An 18,640-nucleotide genomic window follows, 5' to 3' on the forward strand; every position below is an offset into this window, starting at 1 on the left:
ACCTGCCCAGTTCCCTTGGCTCTTTTGAGGGTGAGAGGGGGGTCCTGGCCAGACGTGAGCACTCCCAAAGGTCCCAACCACACAGAGCCAGCATCCCCTTTGGCCATATGACTCCACCTTCCTTGACCTTGTGGGCAACTCACTTAGGATCTCTGATTATTTTATGTGAGTTATATTGTCCCCTCTCTCTGCACACACAGATACACATGCACTTAAAAATTAACTATGTCATAAATATTCAGGCAATTGTCTGAGTATACTGATAGATGGAAAGATAATTGATAATATGAAATAACAATAAAAATTAAAAATTTTAAAAAAAATTTAAAATAGGGTCATACTGCCCATGCTTTAAAAATTCTATTCTTTATAATTTTTACTGATACACAATTTCAAAATACAATTAAACGTTTACATCAGAGGAAAAAAAAATGGACTACGTCAGTTTCTTGCTTCAAACCCTTCCATGGTTGTTTGTGGAGCAGCCCCCTTATAAAAGACTACATGGGGCTTACAAGGAAGGCCCTGTGGTTTGAGCCATTCTTCTCCAGCCCCTTCCTCTCCCCCTTCCAGAACTTTACACGTACTGCTTCTCTTCCTGGAAGCTCTTCTAACCTCTCTCTGCCTTCATCCTTCCGGTGCCTCGGGTCTCAGCTTAATCATCTCTTTCCCAGGAAAACCTTTCCGGGTCCATGTAACAGGGTCCGTAGCCCTGAATGCATCATCGGCAGCACTTCACACTTTGTAAGTGTTCACTTAACCCTTTTGATGATTTGTTTTGATGCCTGTTTCCTCTAGGTTGTGAGACGCGAGGGCATTTCCTCTTATTGATGACTTTTACTCACCACTTAACATGCCGCGGTGTGTTCCACTGTATGCTGAATGCCCGTGACTGTCTATCATGACCCTATGATGTGGCATTTCACCTTAAAAAATATATATTTATCTATTTGGCTGCACTGGGTCTTAGCTGTGGCCTGTAACTCTTAGATGCAGAATGTGGGATCTAGTTCCCTGACCAGGGGTTGAACCCAGGCCCCTGGCATTGGGAGTGTGCAGTCTTAGCCACTGGGCCACCAGGGAAGTTGCTGAGTGGCTGTGGCTATCTTTATCATGACCCTAGGACGTGACATTTCACCTTTCTACTGAGTGGATGCCTCCCCGTCCAGCCTACTTGTCCCTTGAGGGTGTGGACAATGTCTTCTTCACCCCTGGGGCCCTGGGGCCTAGTGGACAGCCTGGATGGTGGCTGGCACCCAGTAAATTTTTGCTAGGTGAATAATTGGAAGCATCATAAAGTGATACCAATTGAATGAAAACAGGCTACGGACAGAGTCTGCCTAGGCACTTGACTCATTTTCCCCATATCCAGGAGGCATCCCTTGTGGCTCAAACGGTAAAGAATCTGCCTGCAATATGGGAGACCCGAGTTCAATCCCTGAGTCAGGAAGATCCCCTGGAGAAAGGCATAGCAACCCACTCCAGTATTCTTGCCTGGAGAATCCCATAGAGAGAAGAAACTGGCGGACTACAGTTCATGAGGTCACAATGAATCAGACAGGAATGAGCGACTAACACTTCCAGGGTTCTTTTATTAAAATGGACATCCTTGAATCCTGCTTGAGATCCATACAAAAGCCACATAGTCTGGCTTTGAACTTATTAACCTTTAAGGTATCTTTTTTATGTACCATTTGTGGAATGAATATATCTCAGCTTACTTATCCTAAAGGCCTGTTTAGTCATAGAAACAAAACAAAAATCTCATAGAATTACCAAACAATGCTAAAGCGTGTTTTCAGTTAGTAAATAATGGAAGTTATAGTCCAGGAGTGTTAAATACATTATCTCTTTTAATCTTCACAATTCCATGAGATAGGTATAATGATTATCATTCCCGTTTGACATATGAGGAGACTGAGTCCTAGTGCGATTATGTATCTTGCATAAGATCACAAACTAGTGCTGGCACCTTGGTCTTAACAACTGGCCATAATGGGGCTTCCCTGGTGGTCCAGTGGGTAAGACTCTGTGCTTCCACTGCAGAGGGCGCTGGCTGGATCCCTGGTAGGGGAACTGAGATCCACGTACAGTGCAGCCCCAAAAAGAAAACCACAGTTGGCCATACTAAATACTACTGCAGACTTCAAGAGTCTTCTAGATAAGTTCAGAACATTCAGGCTTCATAGACTCTAGTTAATGCTCAAGCAGAACTGACTTAACTGCTTGCTTCAGTCTACAATAGACATAATCACCACCAACAGATTTTTGACTACCCTTGAATGATTCAGGGCAGATTTGGCCATTATTGTTTCTTTTTATCCTTTATCAGCATCACCAACCTTGGTTTTATTTTTCTATTTTTTATTTTACCGTCACCGTTAGACTCTCAGAACTTACTCATCATACAGCTTAAAGTCTGAACCCTTTTACCAACCTCTCCCTGACTCCCCCACTCTCCAGCCCCTGGTAACACTTCCTATTCTCTGTTTCTATGAGTTTGACTTTCTTTTTAGGGTCCACATATAAGTAGCTTCCATGCAGTGTTTGTCTTTCTCTGGCTGTCTTATCTCACTTAGCATAATGCCCGTAAGTTCCGTCTGTGTAGTCATAAATGGCAGGATTTTCTTCTTCCCAATGGCTGAATAATATTTCATTGTGTGTACATACCATTGATGGACACTTAGTTTGTTTCCATATCTTGGCAGTTGTGAAAAATGCTGCAGTGAACATAGGGGTATAGATACCTCTTCAAAATCCTGTTTTCATGTCCTCTGGGTACAGACCCAGAAGTGGGATTGCTGGATCATACGGTAGTTCTATTTCTTAATTTTTTGAGGAACCTCCATACTCCATAACGTTGATTCTCATCAACATCATTTTTATCATCTTAGTCATCAGAATTGAACCCCTACTAAGACATGAGTTAGGATGCAAGACATACATACAAGAGTACATGCTCAGTGCAGTTTAGTTCACTCACCCAGTCATGCCTTTGTGACCCCGTGGACTGCAGCATGCCAGGCTTCCCTGTCCATCACCAACTCCTGGAGTTTGCTCAAACTCATGTCCATCGAGTCGGTGATGCTATCCAATCATCTCATCCTCTGTCACCTCCTTCTCTTCCTGCCTTCAGTCATTCTCAGCATCAGGGTCTTTACCAAGGAGTCAGTTCTTCGCATCAGGTGGCCAAAGTATTGGAGTTTCAGCTTCAGCATCAGTCCTTCCAGTGAATATTTAGGACTGATTTCCTTTAGGATTGACTGGTTTGATGATCTTACAGTCCAGGGGACTCTCAAGAGTCTTCTCCAACACCATAGTTCAAAAATATCAATTCTTTGGTGCTCAGCTTTCTTTATGGTCCAACTCTCACATCCATATGTGACTACTGGAAAAGCCATAGTTTGACTAGATGAACCTTTGTAGGCAAAGTAATATTTCTGCTTTTCAATATGATATCTAGGTTGGTCATAGCTTTTCTTCCAAAGAGCAAGCATCTTTTAATTTCACGGCTGTAGTCACCATCCACAGTGACTTTGGAGCCCAAGAAAATAAAGTCTGTCATTGTTTCCCCATCTATTAGCCATAAAGTGATGGGACTGGATGCTATCATCTTCATTTTTTGAAGGTTGAGTTTTAAGCCAGCTTTTTCACTCTGCTCTTTCACTTTTCATCAAAAGGCTCTTTAGTTCCTCTCTGCTTTCTGCCATAAGGGTGGTGTTATCTGCATATATGAGGTTATTGATATTTCTTCCGGCAATCTTGGTTCCAGCTTGTGCTTCTTCCAGCCTAGCATTTCTCATGATGTACTCTGCATATAAGTTAAATAAGCAGGGTGACAATATACAGCCTTGACGTACTCCTTTCCCAATTTGGAACCAGTCTATTGTTCCATGTCCGGTTCTAACTTGTTTCTTGACCTGCATACAGGTTTCTCAGGGTCAGATAAGGTGGTCTGGTATTCCCATCTCTTTCAGAATTTTCCAGTTTGTTGTGATCTACAGTCAAAGGCTTTGGTGTAGTCAATAAAGCAGAAGTAGATGTTTTTCTGGAACTCTCTTGCTTTTTCTATGATCCAGCGGATGGTGGCAATTTGATCTTTGGTTCCTCTGCCTTTTCTAAATTCAGCTTGAACATCTGGAATTTCTTGGGTCATGTACTGTTGAACCCTCACTTGGAGAATTTTGAACATTACTTTGCTAGTGTGTGAGATGAGTGCAATTGATTGTGTGGTAGTTTGAAAATTCTTTGGCATTGCCTTTCTTTGAGAAAGGAATGAAACTGACTTTTTCCAGTCCTGTAGCCATTGCTGAGTTTTCCAAATTTGCTGGCATATTGAGTGCAGCACTTTCAAAGCATCATCTTTTAGGATTTGAAATAGCTCAACTGGAATTCCATCACCTCCACTAGCTTTGTTTGTAGTAATGCTTCCTAAGGCCCACTTGACTTCACACTCCAGGATGTCTGGCTCTAGTTGAGTGATCACACCGTTGTGGTTATCTGGGTCGTGAAGATCTTTTTTGCATAGTTCTTATGTGTGTTCTTTCCACCTCTTCTTAATATCTTCTGCTTCTGTTAGGTTCATACAGTTTCTGTCCTTTATTGTGCCCATCTTTGCATGAAATGTTTCCTCGGTATCTCTAATTTTCTTGAAGAGATCTCTAGTCTTTCCCGTTCTATTGTTTTCCACTATTCCTTTGCACTGATCACTTAGGAGGCTTTCTTTTCTCTTCTTGCTATTCTTTGGAACTCTGCATTCTGATGGGTATATCTTTCCTTTTCTCCTTTGTCTTTAGCTTCTCTTATTTTCTCAGCTATTTGTAAGGCCTCTTCAGACAACCATTCTGCCTTTTTGCATTTCTTTTTCTTGGGGACGGTCTTGATCACCACGTCCTATACAATGTCATGAACCTGTGTCCATACTTCTTCAGGCACTCTCTCAATCAGATCTAATCTCTTAAAACTATTTGTCACTTCCACTGTATAATTGTAAGGGATTTGATTTAGGTCATATGTGAATGGTCTAATGGTTTTCTCTACTTTCTTCTATTTATGTATGAATTTTGCAATAAGGAGTTCACCATCTGAGCCATAGTCAGCTTCTGGTCTTGTTTTTGGTGACTGTATAGAGCTTCTCCATCTTCTGCTGCAGAGAACATAATCAATTTGGTTTCGGTATTGACCATCTCATGAGGTCCATGTGTAGTGTTGTCTCTTGTGTTGTTGCAAGATGGTGTTTGCTATGACTAGTGTATTCTCTTGGCAAAACTCTGTTAGCCCTTGCTCTGCTTCATTTTGTACTCCAAGCCCAAACTTGCCTGTTACCCCAGGTATCTCTTGAGTTCCTATTTTTGCATTTTAGTCCCCTATGATGAAAAGGACATCTCTTTTTTTTGGTGTTAGTTCTAGAAGGTCTTGTAGGTCATCACAGAACTGTTCAGTTTCAGCTTCTTCGGCATTAGTTGTTGGGACATAGACTTGGATTACTGTGATATTGAACGGTTTGCCTTGGAAACAGACAGAGATCATTCTGTCGTTTTTGAGATTGCACCCAAGTACTGCATTTTGGACTCTCTTGTTGACTATGATGGCTACTCCTTTTCTTCTACAGGATTCTTGCCCACAGTAGTAGATACAATGGTCATCTGAGTTAAATTCACTCATTTTCATCCATTTTGGTTCATTGATTCCCAAAATGTCGATGTTCACTCTTGCCATCTCTTGTTTGACCACTTCCAATTTACCTTGATTCATGGAGCTAACACTCCAGGTTCCTATGCAATATTGTTCTTTACAGCATCCGACTTTACTCGCATCACCAGTCACAGCCACAACTGGGTATTGTTTCGCTTTGGCTCCGTCTCTTCATTCTTTCTGGAGTTATTTCTGCACTCTTCTCTAGTAGCATATTGGGTACCTGCCTACCTGGGGCATTCATCTTTCAGTGTCATATGTTTTTACCTTTTCATACTGTTCATGGGGTTCTTAAGGCAAGGATACTGAAGTGGCTTGCCATTCCTTTCTCCAAGCAACCACATTTTGTCAGAACTCTCCACCATGACCCGTCCATGGGTGGCCCTACATGGCATGGCTCATTGGGTCCTGCATTGAATGTGGATTCTTTACCAGCTGAGCCACCAGGGAAACCCGTTTATCTATTTAGCTATCATTTAATCAAATTATCCATCAATCATATATCAATCTATTAAATACCTACCATCTGTCTGTCTATCTCCTACCTATCCCTCTATTATCTATCTATCTTCTTGGTTGTGTTCCTCTGAAGACTCCTGACTGATAACACTGCTGTAAAGGGACTTACATGGCATACAGAGCTTTCTGTTCACATATATGTTGTTGCTGTTTGTTTTTAAGTCACTCAGTTCTGACTTTGTGACCCTTTGGACTGTAGCTCACTAGGCTCCTCTGTCCATGAGATTTCCCAGGCAAGAATACTGGAGTGGGTCAACATTTCTTCCTCTACAGAATCTTTATGATCCTGAGATAGAACCCACATCTCCTGCTTGACAGGTGGATTCTTTATCACTCGCCAGTGCAGGAGATGTGGGTTTGATCCCTGGGTCTGGAAGATCCCTTGGAGAAGGAAATGGCAATCCACTCCAGTATATTCTTGCCTGGGTTAAACCCATGGGCAGAGGACCCTTGCAGGCTATAGTCCCTGGGGTCGCAAGAGTTGGACACAATTTAGTGACTCAACAACAGCAGCAACTGGGTCTCACAACACCTGCGGTCATGTTGTAAGCACATGCATGGGAATCCCATCCTGGGGCCCCTGGTGATACAGCTGAGGTCTGCTGCACCAGCCACTGACCACTGACCTCAGGAGTTTTTGTGATGTGAGAGGAAAAACCACCCACATTTTGTTAAGCCACTGTTACTTGGGCTTTAGAGTTACAGGTAGCTATATGCAGTCTCTCGGTGTATGGAGACTGATTTCTGAGCTCTAGTTGGGTCAAGCCAGGTCATAAGATAGACCAGGCCGAGAAATGTTCTTGTTCACAGAAGTAAAGTGATTTGCCAGAACCAGGAAGTGGGGGTGTTTTGGTTGCCGGATATGTCCCCTGGTCACCAAAGTGAGCTGCACGTCCAACTTCCTGGCAGGGCCCTGAGAAAGGGACAGTCTTGGGAGACTTTCCCAGGGCTGGGGAGGGTGGGAAGTCTGCTCATTAACAGAAAAGGAGCCCCATGGAGGGCAAATCATGCTAATGAGACAGGAGTCTACCCTACTGTGGACACTTCTCCGAAGGCAGATGTAAGCCTTGGGAGTATGCAGCCCTTCGACAGATGGGAACCCTTGGTTTCCTGGGGGAGGACCCCGAAGGGATGGGCAGATACACAGATGACAAAGGTCATTTTTAAGACACCTCAGCCTGTTAATAAACCTCTGTATGACTCCAAGTTTGGTTCATTCATTTACTCAAAGACTGAATGGAGCACAGAAGAGCCACCAGCCTGCTAAAAGTGTGAGATGCAGACACAGCCTCCAAAGTCTGCTCTAATGCGGCTCCTGCCTCCCTCTCCCATCCTGTCTGCGCTCACTCTCCTTTACTTTATTTGCACTGCTGGACTCTCTAGGCCTTGATCATGTCTTCTCAGGGCTTTTGTGTTTTTCTTGCCCCTGTCCTGGGGGGTGGGGGGCAGCTCATCTCCCAGGTGCCTGTTTGGCCAGCTCACTTCACTCTGGCCTTAACCACAGATCACAGCCCCAGAGATGCACCCTTTGACCCCGCCTTTAAAAGGCCCACCCCCTCTGCTCTCTCTAGCCTGTGTACTGTGCTGTGCTTAATTACTCAGCTGTGTCTGACTCTTTGTGACACCATGGACTATAGCCCTCCAGGCTCTTCTGTCCATGGGGATTCTCCAGACAAGAATACTGGAGAGGGTTGCCATGCCCTCTTCCAGGGCATCTTTCCAACCAAGGAATCGAACCCAGGTCTCCCACATTGCGGGCTGATTCTTTACCACCCAAACCACCAGGGAAGCCCATGAATACTGGAGTGGGTAGCCTATCCCTTCCCCAGGGGATCTTCCCAACTCAGGAATTGAACCAGGGTCTCCTGAATTGCAGGCAAATTTTTTACCAGCTGAACCACCAGGGAAGCCCTTCTAGCCTCTGGTCCTGCTTTATTTTCCTTCCCAGCACTTACAACCACCTAACACATATGGATTTACTCTGCTTTCTCCCACAAGAACGTAACCTCCATGACGGCAGGGTCTTTGCTCTGTTAGGACCCAGTGCCTAGAACAGGGTCTGTCGTGTGGTGGACACTCCATGCATATTTGTTGGAGGAATGGAGTCAGGCCTTACCGCAGATGCTTCCTGTCTTGGGCAAGAGTGGATCAAGAGAGTGGCTGAAGCCATGCCCGAGGGTGCTAGACTGGTACAGAGTGTTCTCAAGCTAGGAGCGGGTGACGGGATCGGGGAGGGTGGCTATAGTTGGCTAAGAGTGAAGAACGGAAGTGGCGGGAGAGGAAGAGCCAGAGCAAGACGGCCGGGCCGAGACTCCCCCCACAGGTCGAGGCTTCCAGAGTCGAGCCTGAAATGAGGGCCGAGTCCTGGGCAGTGAGCTGGTGATGTGGGGTGCAGACACAGGGGATTGAGTCAAGGGAACGTGAGGCCGGGTTGTGGGCTGGGTGCCACACACACCCCAGTCTCACGGGACTGTGGCAGGACTGGAGCGGGAGCGAGGATCTCCATCACAGGTGCCCAAGGCGGGACTCCCCTAGTGGTCCAGGGCTGAGACTTCATGCCCCCAGGGCAGGGGGCCAGGGTTTGATCCCTGGTTAGGGGATTAGATCCCACATGCCACAGTGAAAAAAAAATTTTTTTTTCGTCATACCGCAACTAAGACCTGGCACAGCCAAATAAATAGATACATAATTTTATTTATTTATTATTATTTTTTTTTTATAAAATGTGCCTAAGGAGACTGAGAGAGTGCACAAGTCTGGACAGGCTAGGTGGTGAACTCCCCAAAGGGACAAGGCACTTTGCACTAAAGTGAGAAATGGGGTCTGGAGGCTGCAGTTTTGTCGAAGACCAGTCGGTCCCTCGGAAGGCACGGGGTCAGGGGTAACATGGGGGTCCCCTCGAGGATATCAGGAGGGCGGGGCTACAGTGACAGCGAGGAAGTGGAGGGCTCATGCCACAAAAGAGTGGACAATGCAGCAGAGCTGACCTCAGAGAGCACCGTGCTTGGGGCCCAGCATGCTCAGGCTTGGAAGTTTCTACAGATGACTTATCAACCTGATTGATTTCCAGTGAGGAAAACGTCATGCTTCAGATCACATGGTTATGCCTGCCTGCAGGCAAACCCGGACAACCTAAACACAGTATTTTAAGAAAGAATCAATTTCTGCCCTCAGAGTGTATTTGAGAATGCTAGGTTTCCCCCAAACTGCTGCCAACATAAAACCCAAATGACCAATTTACTCTAAAAGAGTAAGAATAGTCCTCCCAGGAAACTGGTTACTCAGTGTTGGTAGAGAAAACAGCTGATGGATGGGTCAACTTGTTAGCTGGTTCTTTCAGGGCTCCGTGTACATTAAGTCCCCACATCTGAACGAGTTCTGTTGTAAGAGTATGTTTGTAAATCCAATTTGTTTGTAGATCCAACAACATTTACCACTGAACCAACTGGAAAATCCCAACCCGTGCCTGTATTCTTGCTTGGAAAATCCCACGAACAGAGGAGCCTGGTGGGCTGCAGCCCGAGGGGTTGCAAAAGAGTGGGACACAACTTAGTGACTAAACAAGAACAAACAAAACCCAGCCACAGTAGCCTAGGAGTCCATTAACACAGTCGGCTGTGTAGTACTGTACTGTCACAGCTTTATGACACTTTTCACACAAATGATACATTAAAAAACAAACACAGAAAATAAACATTTGTAATCTTACAGTATAGTACCTTGAAAAGTTCGGTAATACTTACAGCAGGCATACAGGGGCTGGCATCGAGAGAATGGCCAAGAAGAGTTACTGACTGGAGGAAGGAGAGGAGGTGGGAGATGGTAGAGCTGAAGGGTCATCAGCCATATGAGACGGAGGGCAAGCTGTGCTTTCACTCATGCCTGACGCTGACGCGCTTTGAAAGCTCTCAACTTGAAGGTTCATACGTAGGGGACTCAATGTACCTAATTCCTATCTCGTGTACGGCAACCAGCCAGCTACCTCGTCCCCCAGTGTCCCCCACTCAGGACTGGCGTTTCCATGGGGTGGGTGTCCTGTGCCCTTTGCCAGCACAGGCCGCTTGTGGGCCATGCAGGCAACTGGAATCGGGGCCGAGGAGAGCCCCTTTTAGCCCTGGTGCTTGGCGGGCTCCCCTACAAGCCTGTGTTTAACTGTCTTGAAGAGTGTACCCTTGGGCAGAGGGCCAGGAACAGTCTGTGTAGCCTGCTAAGCTAATTACTCTCTCTGCAGATGGCGTCCCCCTAATCCTCCTGGGTTTGTCGTAATCCAGCTCTGTTCTGGGGAGAGATGCTGGGTGTCTGGCCTCAGTGCAAATGGGCAGAGGAGACCAGGTACCTGCTCTCTGGGGCTGGGACTCTGGGCTCTGGAGACAAGGAGAGCGGCTGTGAGTACGCCAGCCCTGCGGCTCCAGGAGGCTGAACCACGGCAGGTAGAGAGGCGTGACTTCCCTCCGCTGGATGTCACCCCCGCCCCAGGGGGCTCAGAGGACTCAGGGGAGCTGGCCTGCCCTTGTGCTCTCTCAGAGGATGGTGAGTCCCTGTCATGGGGTTGGTCAGCCCACGGGCAGAGTATCTGGGGTCTGGGCAACAGCCAACAGGGAGGTGCTTGGGCCCAAGACTGCGGGACAGATGTCCTGAGTGAGATGCTCGCATGACAGAAGGCCGGGTCTCTTCCCCCGCTGGCCGGGCTGTGTGCTAGGAGGTCATGTTGCAACATGGCATTGCTGAGATGCAGGTTCCTGCTTGTTGACGTACAAGTTGTTACTATCAGAGCCTGGACCTGGAGAGGGAACAAGACAGTCGCTAGAGCCAGAGAGGGAGAAATCTCTCCTGAGGACCCTCCTCGGGCTCCTGGAGGAGGGAGACTGCCCCTCTTCTATACCTGCAGGGGAGCAGAACCCCCGTGTTGGGGGTTGAGCACGTTTGCTTTTCGGAGGACCCAGAGCCAGGGCGACAGAAGAATGGCAAAGAGTGGGTTGGGGTCCCTAGGGTTGGGGCCCCTAGGCATTGCCTCTACATTTTCTGACTTTAAGGCTAGCATCGCTGAGCCTGTTTCTACAGAAGAGGAAAGGGTGGCACCGAAGGATTAAGTTACGGAAAGGCCACCAAGCCCAGCCCATATCTGCCTGTGAGCTCTTTCCTCCTTGTTCTTCTCACGTTCATGTTCATCCCTGGGTGGGGCAAGTGCCATCCTCCTGTCCCAGGTTTGCCTACAGAGAGACCCAGGCCAGGGGACCAGGGTGATTGGCAGAAGGCGTTCAAGCAGTGAGGACCAAGCCCAGCACGACTGACCCTAAGTGTGCCTGCACCCTGGCCTGCATCCTCTTCATGCCCCCGCTCATGGCTCCTTCCATGGAGGAGGAATCTGCTCCGCAGTCACGGGAAAGGGCAGAAGCCATTGCCTCCTGGTGGTGTGACTGTGGAGGAGGCCCTGGGCGGGCATTTGGTCCTTCCTTCAGCCAAAAGAACCACGTAGATAGTGCGAACATCCCCTCGTGGGGCAGCCTCCAGAGAAGTATAACCTAAGTTGTTCCCTGTGCCCCCTCTAAGATGCGTCATCACAGATTCTTATCAGTTGTGGTGACCTGGGAAGAGCCTTGGCTAACCTTGGGGAAACAGAAGAGCTGGTTACCATTCTCAAATGCACGTCTACGTATGTGTGTGTGGGGTGGGGGGGCGGGGTGTGCAAGCCTGCACGTGTGTGTATGTATGTGCAGGGGTTTCCTTGTGTTTGTGCATATGTGCATGTGCAGGCGGGGGAGACCTGGCACTGGGGAGATATGGTTGCTACCAGCAGCCACAATGCCCAGCCCTGCTCTGGCTGCTTGTGTGGTGCCCGTGCTCTCTGGGGCCTGGCTCCCAGGTGGGAAGAGGCTTGGTTAGATGTAACCAGCCATCATTTCTTTCCAGCAAGATGGCCTGTACATGCAGTGTTCATCAGCTTCTCAGCTTCAAGTTAAATAACCCTTGTCCCTATAACCTTTCCCTGTAAAGCACATTTTCCAATCCTTTAATCAACTTGGTTATTTTCCTCTGAACTCCCTCCAAGACACCGATGTCATTGGATAAGTATGTCGTATAAATTAGTCAGTAAATCAATCTGTCAACAATATTTCTTGAGCAACCACCCTGTGGCTTGCAGGAGGTGCCGGGCTGATACAAACCAACCACACAGGAACACAAAGAATGTTCACTCCGGCTCGGATTTTGGGTGCATTTGTCTGGTTGCGGCCAGAGGCACCGGGGTCATGCTGGGTGGACATTGTTCCTTTTAATGAAGAAGCCCCAAAGAGCAAGACCTTCCCTCAGTTTCAGTGTCTGAAAATACTTTAAGAAATCATTGAATGAATCACTGCAAGGGTTACAGAGTGGAGGGCGTGGAAGCAAAGAGGGCTTAAGACGGTCCTCACTGGGTACCAAGCCAACCTCAAGGTTGCAGATGAGACGTTGGCGCTAGGCTGCTTTGGAAGGTTTTCTCCCAAATGCAGTATGATCAATAATAAAGTGAAACAGCAAAAAAAAAAAAAAATTCAGAATCTGGAGAAAACCAGACCTTTATTTGAATAGTGATTTCACCATTCATTAACTGAGTGAGTCTTGGGTAAGTTATTTAAGCTTTCTGAGCCCCAGGTACTTTAAGCATAACGTGGCAGGATTATACCTACCAGGAAGGATTATTTAGGCTTAGATGACATCACATTTGTAAATGGCTGGTGATCTGCATTTATTATCTCTTCCCCACACCAAATTATGGATCCGTTTCCAAAGAGTGTTCAATTCTTCTGGGTGGATATACTGTTATATTGTTGGCCATCCCACTAGCTGGATTCTCATACATCGTATGATGTATACGATGGCATTGCCTCTGCTTTTTGATCTGAGACCATTTTCTTCAAGGTTGAAAGACAATCCTCTTTCAACAGTAGAATGTATGCTTCATAATTTTACAGTCTCAGGTCAGTAGCTGTGAACTTAGCTTTTATCTTCTGGATCGGGATCCAAATTCCTTTTTGAGTTTAACCTCAGTTTTTTGTGCTGGGCTTTCCTGGTAGCTCAGCTGGTAAAAAATCTGCCTGAAATATAGGAGACCTGGGTTTAATCCCTGGGTTGGGAAGATCCCCTGGAGAAGGGAAAGGCTACCCACTTCAGTATTCTGGCCTGGAGAATTCCATGGACTGTATAATCCATGGGATCGCAAAGAGTCGGACACAACTGAATGACTCTCACTTTCACTTTCTGTGCTAGAAAGAGCACTTGGCCTTAACTGAGACCCCCGTCTCACTGAGCAGGGGAACTTTGGACCAGTCAGCCAAGAGACACTTGCAGCTGCGGAGCAAACGTTTCTCACCTGTGAGTGTGCATCAGAGTCACCTGGAGGTCTTAGCAGAGGAGATGGCTGGGCTCCACCCTGGAGATTCTGATTCAGTCAGTCTGGGTGGAACCCAATAATTTGCATTTCTAAGATGTTCTCTGGTGATGCTGAGGCTGTCTGTCCTGGGCCTGCACCGTGAGAACCACTGAGGTAGGAAGAACAGCCTGGAGCTTAGTGGAGCTCGGCCAAGTGAGCCGACCCTCCGAGCCAGCCTCTTCATCTATAAAATTCCACCTTAGAGATGGGATTTAAAGGTAATAATTAGACAAATGATGATGTGCAAAGCACTTTATAAACTATAGAACACAACGTATTTGTTAATGGTTTAATACCCGCCATCAGCTTTAGCTTACTCACCTATAACATGGGGATAATAATAGTAATTTTTGTAAAGATTAAGTGTGATGATCTATATAAAAGCAATTTGTGAAATATAAAGAACTATGGATTCTTGTTCTTTTAATTTCCTCATCTGTCGTATGAGAGGATGGCCTCCACGTTCACGGTGTGTGCCAGTGCTGTTCGCGCGGCAGTTCACTGCTCTAGGTGTAGATTAATGCAAGTTCGTGTTTGATATCCTGGCTGATGCCACCCTGGGTCCTTGGGTCCCTTTGGTCAAAACTGCATGTTGGGCCACTGTTGCAAGTTAGGACGCTTCTGCCTGCAAGAAATAGAACTTCAGCTAAAAGTAGCTTTCAGATACGGAGTTTGCTGTCTAACTCCATATCATCTAACCAGAAGTCCAGAGGCGGGTGGTTTCAAGGTTGCTTCTTTCAACGGCTTGACCAAGACTTTGGAATTCTTTTTTTTTTTTTTTAAGCTTAATTTTATTTATTTATGTAGCTGTACTGGATCTTCACTGTTGAGTGGGCTGTTCTTTAGTTTCAGGCCGAGTTGGGGCTACTCTGTAGTTGTGGTGTGTGGGCTTCTCACTGCCAGTGGCTTCTCCTGTTGCAGAGCACGGGCTCAAGGTGCTCGGGCTTCAGCAGTTGTGGCACATGAGACCATCCCCGTGAAGGGGAGAGAAAGAAGCAGGATGGGCAGGAGGAGCTAGGTTGCCATGGAGTCTCGATGGCAATGCAGCCGTTTCACAGGGAGTCTGAAGGCAGGACAGCTCTTCAGTGCAGCCCCCCTGGGGGCAGGAGGACAGGCCTTTAGAGCTGGGGAGTGGGCCTGTCATTGGTTGTGCTCTTTCGCAAGGGTGTGGCCTTGGACCAGGCTGCCTTCCACGGAAGCAAGCTCTAAGGTGGGCGACAGCTGAGAGCTGTTATTTGAAAAAAAAAAAAAAAGGATGCAAAGTGCCTAAGAGCAGAGGTGCACCATAGGCTTTTCCTACCCATCTTTTGTCTTCATGTAGCAGTCTCAGAGGCAAGCAGTGTCTCCTGGCTTTGTATGCAAGGCACCCTGCAGTGAAGTCTCTTGCATGGCCTCAGAGCTAGGGAGTAGCTGAACTGCTTTAGAACTCCCACCTCACCATCTGAGCCCAGGGTTCTGCCTTCCACCCTTAGGCACCAGCAACAGAGGCTCTGCCTTGGGCCCTGGACATTTGAGGGGCTATCTCTGACCTTCCTCTATCTACACCCCTTCCTGGGGATGGGGAGTCCAGAGGAACAAGGGGATGCGCCCCACCTGGACTTCACATCTTTCCCTCCCTTCTGACCAGGCACTGGGAACACGGAATTTCTGGGAAGTTTCTAGGGCTTGGATCACCTCTTCTCTGGGTCCATCCCCCCCAGGGCCCTGGTAAGATACATAAAGTAAAATCCTTCAATGGCTTGAATAAAAGACACGGTCTAAACAGAGCACAGAGGGCACTTATTCAGAAAACCAGCATTGCTCTCCTCACTTTCCGGTTCCAACCCCAACTTCATTCCTCAGTTGTCGCCTGCCTCCAGGTAATTTCAGTCTCCCAGCCTCCATTTCCTCCGTCATCAAGAAGGTGATAACGTGGGTCCTGAGGTTAAAAAGGGATGCTGAGGTTGTGAGATCAATATCACAGCAGACTCTCAGCAACAATTCAGGGTCCGTCTATACTGTTCACATGGCGCCTTTTGCTGTTCCCGTCGCAGCCCGGCCCTCATCTCTCTGCCAGACTAGACCCCAAGCTCCAGGTGCAGGGGAGGTTTCTGTCGTGTTTTCTGCGGTGGCCCAGTGCCGAGTCTGGGGCTCAGTCTGTGTCTGTTGAGCAGAGGAATGAAGATGGGGCAGGAGAGTCCACAGGGCGCTGAGGTGACCGGGCTTTCTGGGTGAGATGAGGGGCTGAGCCAGTGTGGGTGTGCGTGGGGGAGAGCGGGGAGCCAGCCAAAGCCAGCAACAGCATGGAATCTGAGTCCACTAGCAGCCTCCACTCAGGCCAGTTGCGACAGGGCTTTAAGACGTGTCTGTGTGCTTGCGTGTGCTAAGTTGCTTCAGTCGTGTCCTACTCTTTGTGACCCCATGGGCTGTAGCCCGCTAGGCTCCCCTGTCCATAGGACTTCCCAGGCAAGAATACTGGAGTGGGTTGCCATGCCCTCCTCCATGGGATCTTCCCAACCCAGGGATGGAACCCATGTCTCTTACATCTCCTGCACTGGCAGGCGGGTTCTTTACCACCGGCGCCGCCTGGGAAGCCTGCAATATGGGAACTGCACGACAGTAAACCACCTGCTGGCTAAGACCCCGAGCACCACCAGAACCCATCTTTCACAGGATCTCATTGCACAGTTGGAAACACGAAGGCCCAGTTAGCAGAACCCGAAGGCTCACAGCCACACAACTTCTTCCCTTCCAGGAAGCCCTCTTTCCCGGCAGGATGTACCCATCCCAGAAGGTGTTGGCAGAGGTTCTCCAGCCTGGCTGTACTTCAGAACCACCTAGTCCAATGGCTCATACCCCTTTCCCACTCAGAGGTTTGCATTCATTCTGTGGAGTGGAGTTTAGAAAACCTGTAACTTCAATCAGAACCTCTGGTGGTTTAGATACACACTTAGTCTTGAAGACTGATGATTGGGAACCACTGGTTTGAGATCTTTACAGAGATTAAGATTTTGTTTTTTCTATTTGTTTATTTCCTCATTTCCAGGAGAATCTGAAGCATTGTAGTCACTCAGTGTTATGTGAAACAATGTTAACATAATCATTAGGAGAGAAATGGAGTCACACTGGTTGTTGCTGTTGTTGTTCAGTCGCCCAGTTGTGTCCAACTCTTTGCGACCCCATGAACTGCAGCACGCCAGGCTTCCCTGTCCTTTGCTGTCTCCCGGAGTTTGCTCAAACTCATGTCCATTGAATTGTTGATGCCATCCAACCATTTCATCATTGGTAGCCCCCTTCTCCTCTGCCCTCAGTCTTTCCCAGCCCATCGTGGTCTTTTCCCAAGGAGGTGGCTCTTCACATGAGGCGGCCAAAGTACTGGAGCTTCAGCGTCATATCTCTCCTTCCAATGAATATTCAGGATTGATTTCCTTTAGGATTGACTGGTTTGATCTCTTTGCTGTCCAAGGGACTCTCAAGAGCCTTCTCCAGCTTAGTTTTATATAAACTAAATAATTGCTTGACTGAAATTTCATCTTTATGGGTGTTAATAGCCCCTACATTTACACAGAGTTGAAGAGAAGTATTTCCCTGGCTGTACATTAGGATTGTACATTGGGAAAGTGCCAGTTTGGTAGGGGTCTCTGAGGAGGCTCTGGATGAATTCTAACACACAGCCAAGTGTGAGAACTGCTCTGCATCAACAGAGCTCCCACCATCACCAGCTTCATAACATCCTCAGGGCAAGCCTGTGAAATAGGCAGAGATTTTGTTTTTATTTTACTGATGAAAAAACTAAGGTCCAGATAGTGAATGGGCCAGCTAAAAGCTAAACAGGGAACGGGCAGGTACTGTGTCTCTCTTGGAGGATATGGTAACCTCGCCTTGAGCTGGTCGGTTCTCAGTCACCATAGCTCTCTGTGTAGTGGAGAACAGGGGTGAATTGGGCCCATGTAGCTTCATGGACGCCTTCTAAGGACAGGATGTGGCAGGGATGGATGGCCATCCCTGAACATTCCCCTACAGTTCAGGAGAGCCGCTGCTTTCCTGCAGAAACACAGACTGGAGATGGCCAAGATTTTTAGGGACCATGTTGTCCAGCCTCATCACTTTTTGGAGAAGAAATAAGAAGTCCAGAGATGTGGTGTGAAGTCCCTGAGCCCTCACCACCCCAGGGAGACAGCATCGGGGTCGCTGACCCCCAGACCTGAGCATTCTCTCTATGGTGCCAGTTGCCAGCCCTTGAATGCAGCTTTGGTCCTCCGGGAGAAGAGAGGCAGGAGCAGCCAAGTTTTCCCAGAAGGCAGAACGAGGCTGGGTGCTCTTGGAACCCAACAGGGCCTCCCCAAATCCCAAACCAGTTCCTGGCAACACTCGCCCTTGCTGACAGATGCTGGAACATGCTGCTACCCTCCCGGGCTCCCTCCCACTCTCCTTCCACACGCCCCTGCCATGTCTGCCAGAATGACACACACAGTACCCAGTTTTATTGCTCTGGTCTTGTAAATCAGTCTCTTGTAAACTTCCACTTGCTTCCATCCACTGAATTTCCATGGATCTATCAACATGCTCCTGGAACAGGAGGCTTTGCCACGTACCATCACCTACCCAGGTGAAAGGTAGCCGGCAAGCCCCAGGGCGAGCAAGGACTATCTTTCCACCACCCATGTTAGGTCTAGGTCGTTGGCTGAACCTGGGTCTTCTCTTTCTTGGTGCAAGGATTGGCTTTTCTCTCCCAGGCAGGAAAGACCACATTCCAGCTTTTTCCAGACTCTGTTACCTGGCCGGAGAAACAGATGGAAAGACAGGGCTTCTCCCGCCTCCCTCAAGACATTACTATAAATACTTTCTCCTCCTTTCTGAGAAGCTGAGAATGTGTCCCTCAAGTTACCAGGTGTGAGATTCCAGAGGTTGGGGACCCCTGCCCTAAAAGGAGGGAAATGCCCCACGGCCTTTGCCCATGCCATCCTTTTACTCAAAATGCTTTTCGTTTCATCTTTGCCAAGTTAAATGCCCTTCATCTTTTGCATTTGTTGTCTGGGG

This window comes from Bos grunniens, chromosome 8 (assembly GCF_055505025.1).
Source record: "Bos grunniens cultivar Pamir isolate PY7600 chromosome 8, Bosgru_T2T1.0, whole genome shotgun sequence".
Taxonomy (NCBI): Eukaryota; Metazoa; Chordata; class Mammalia; order Artiodactyla; family Bovidae; genus Bos; species Bos grunniens.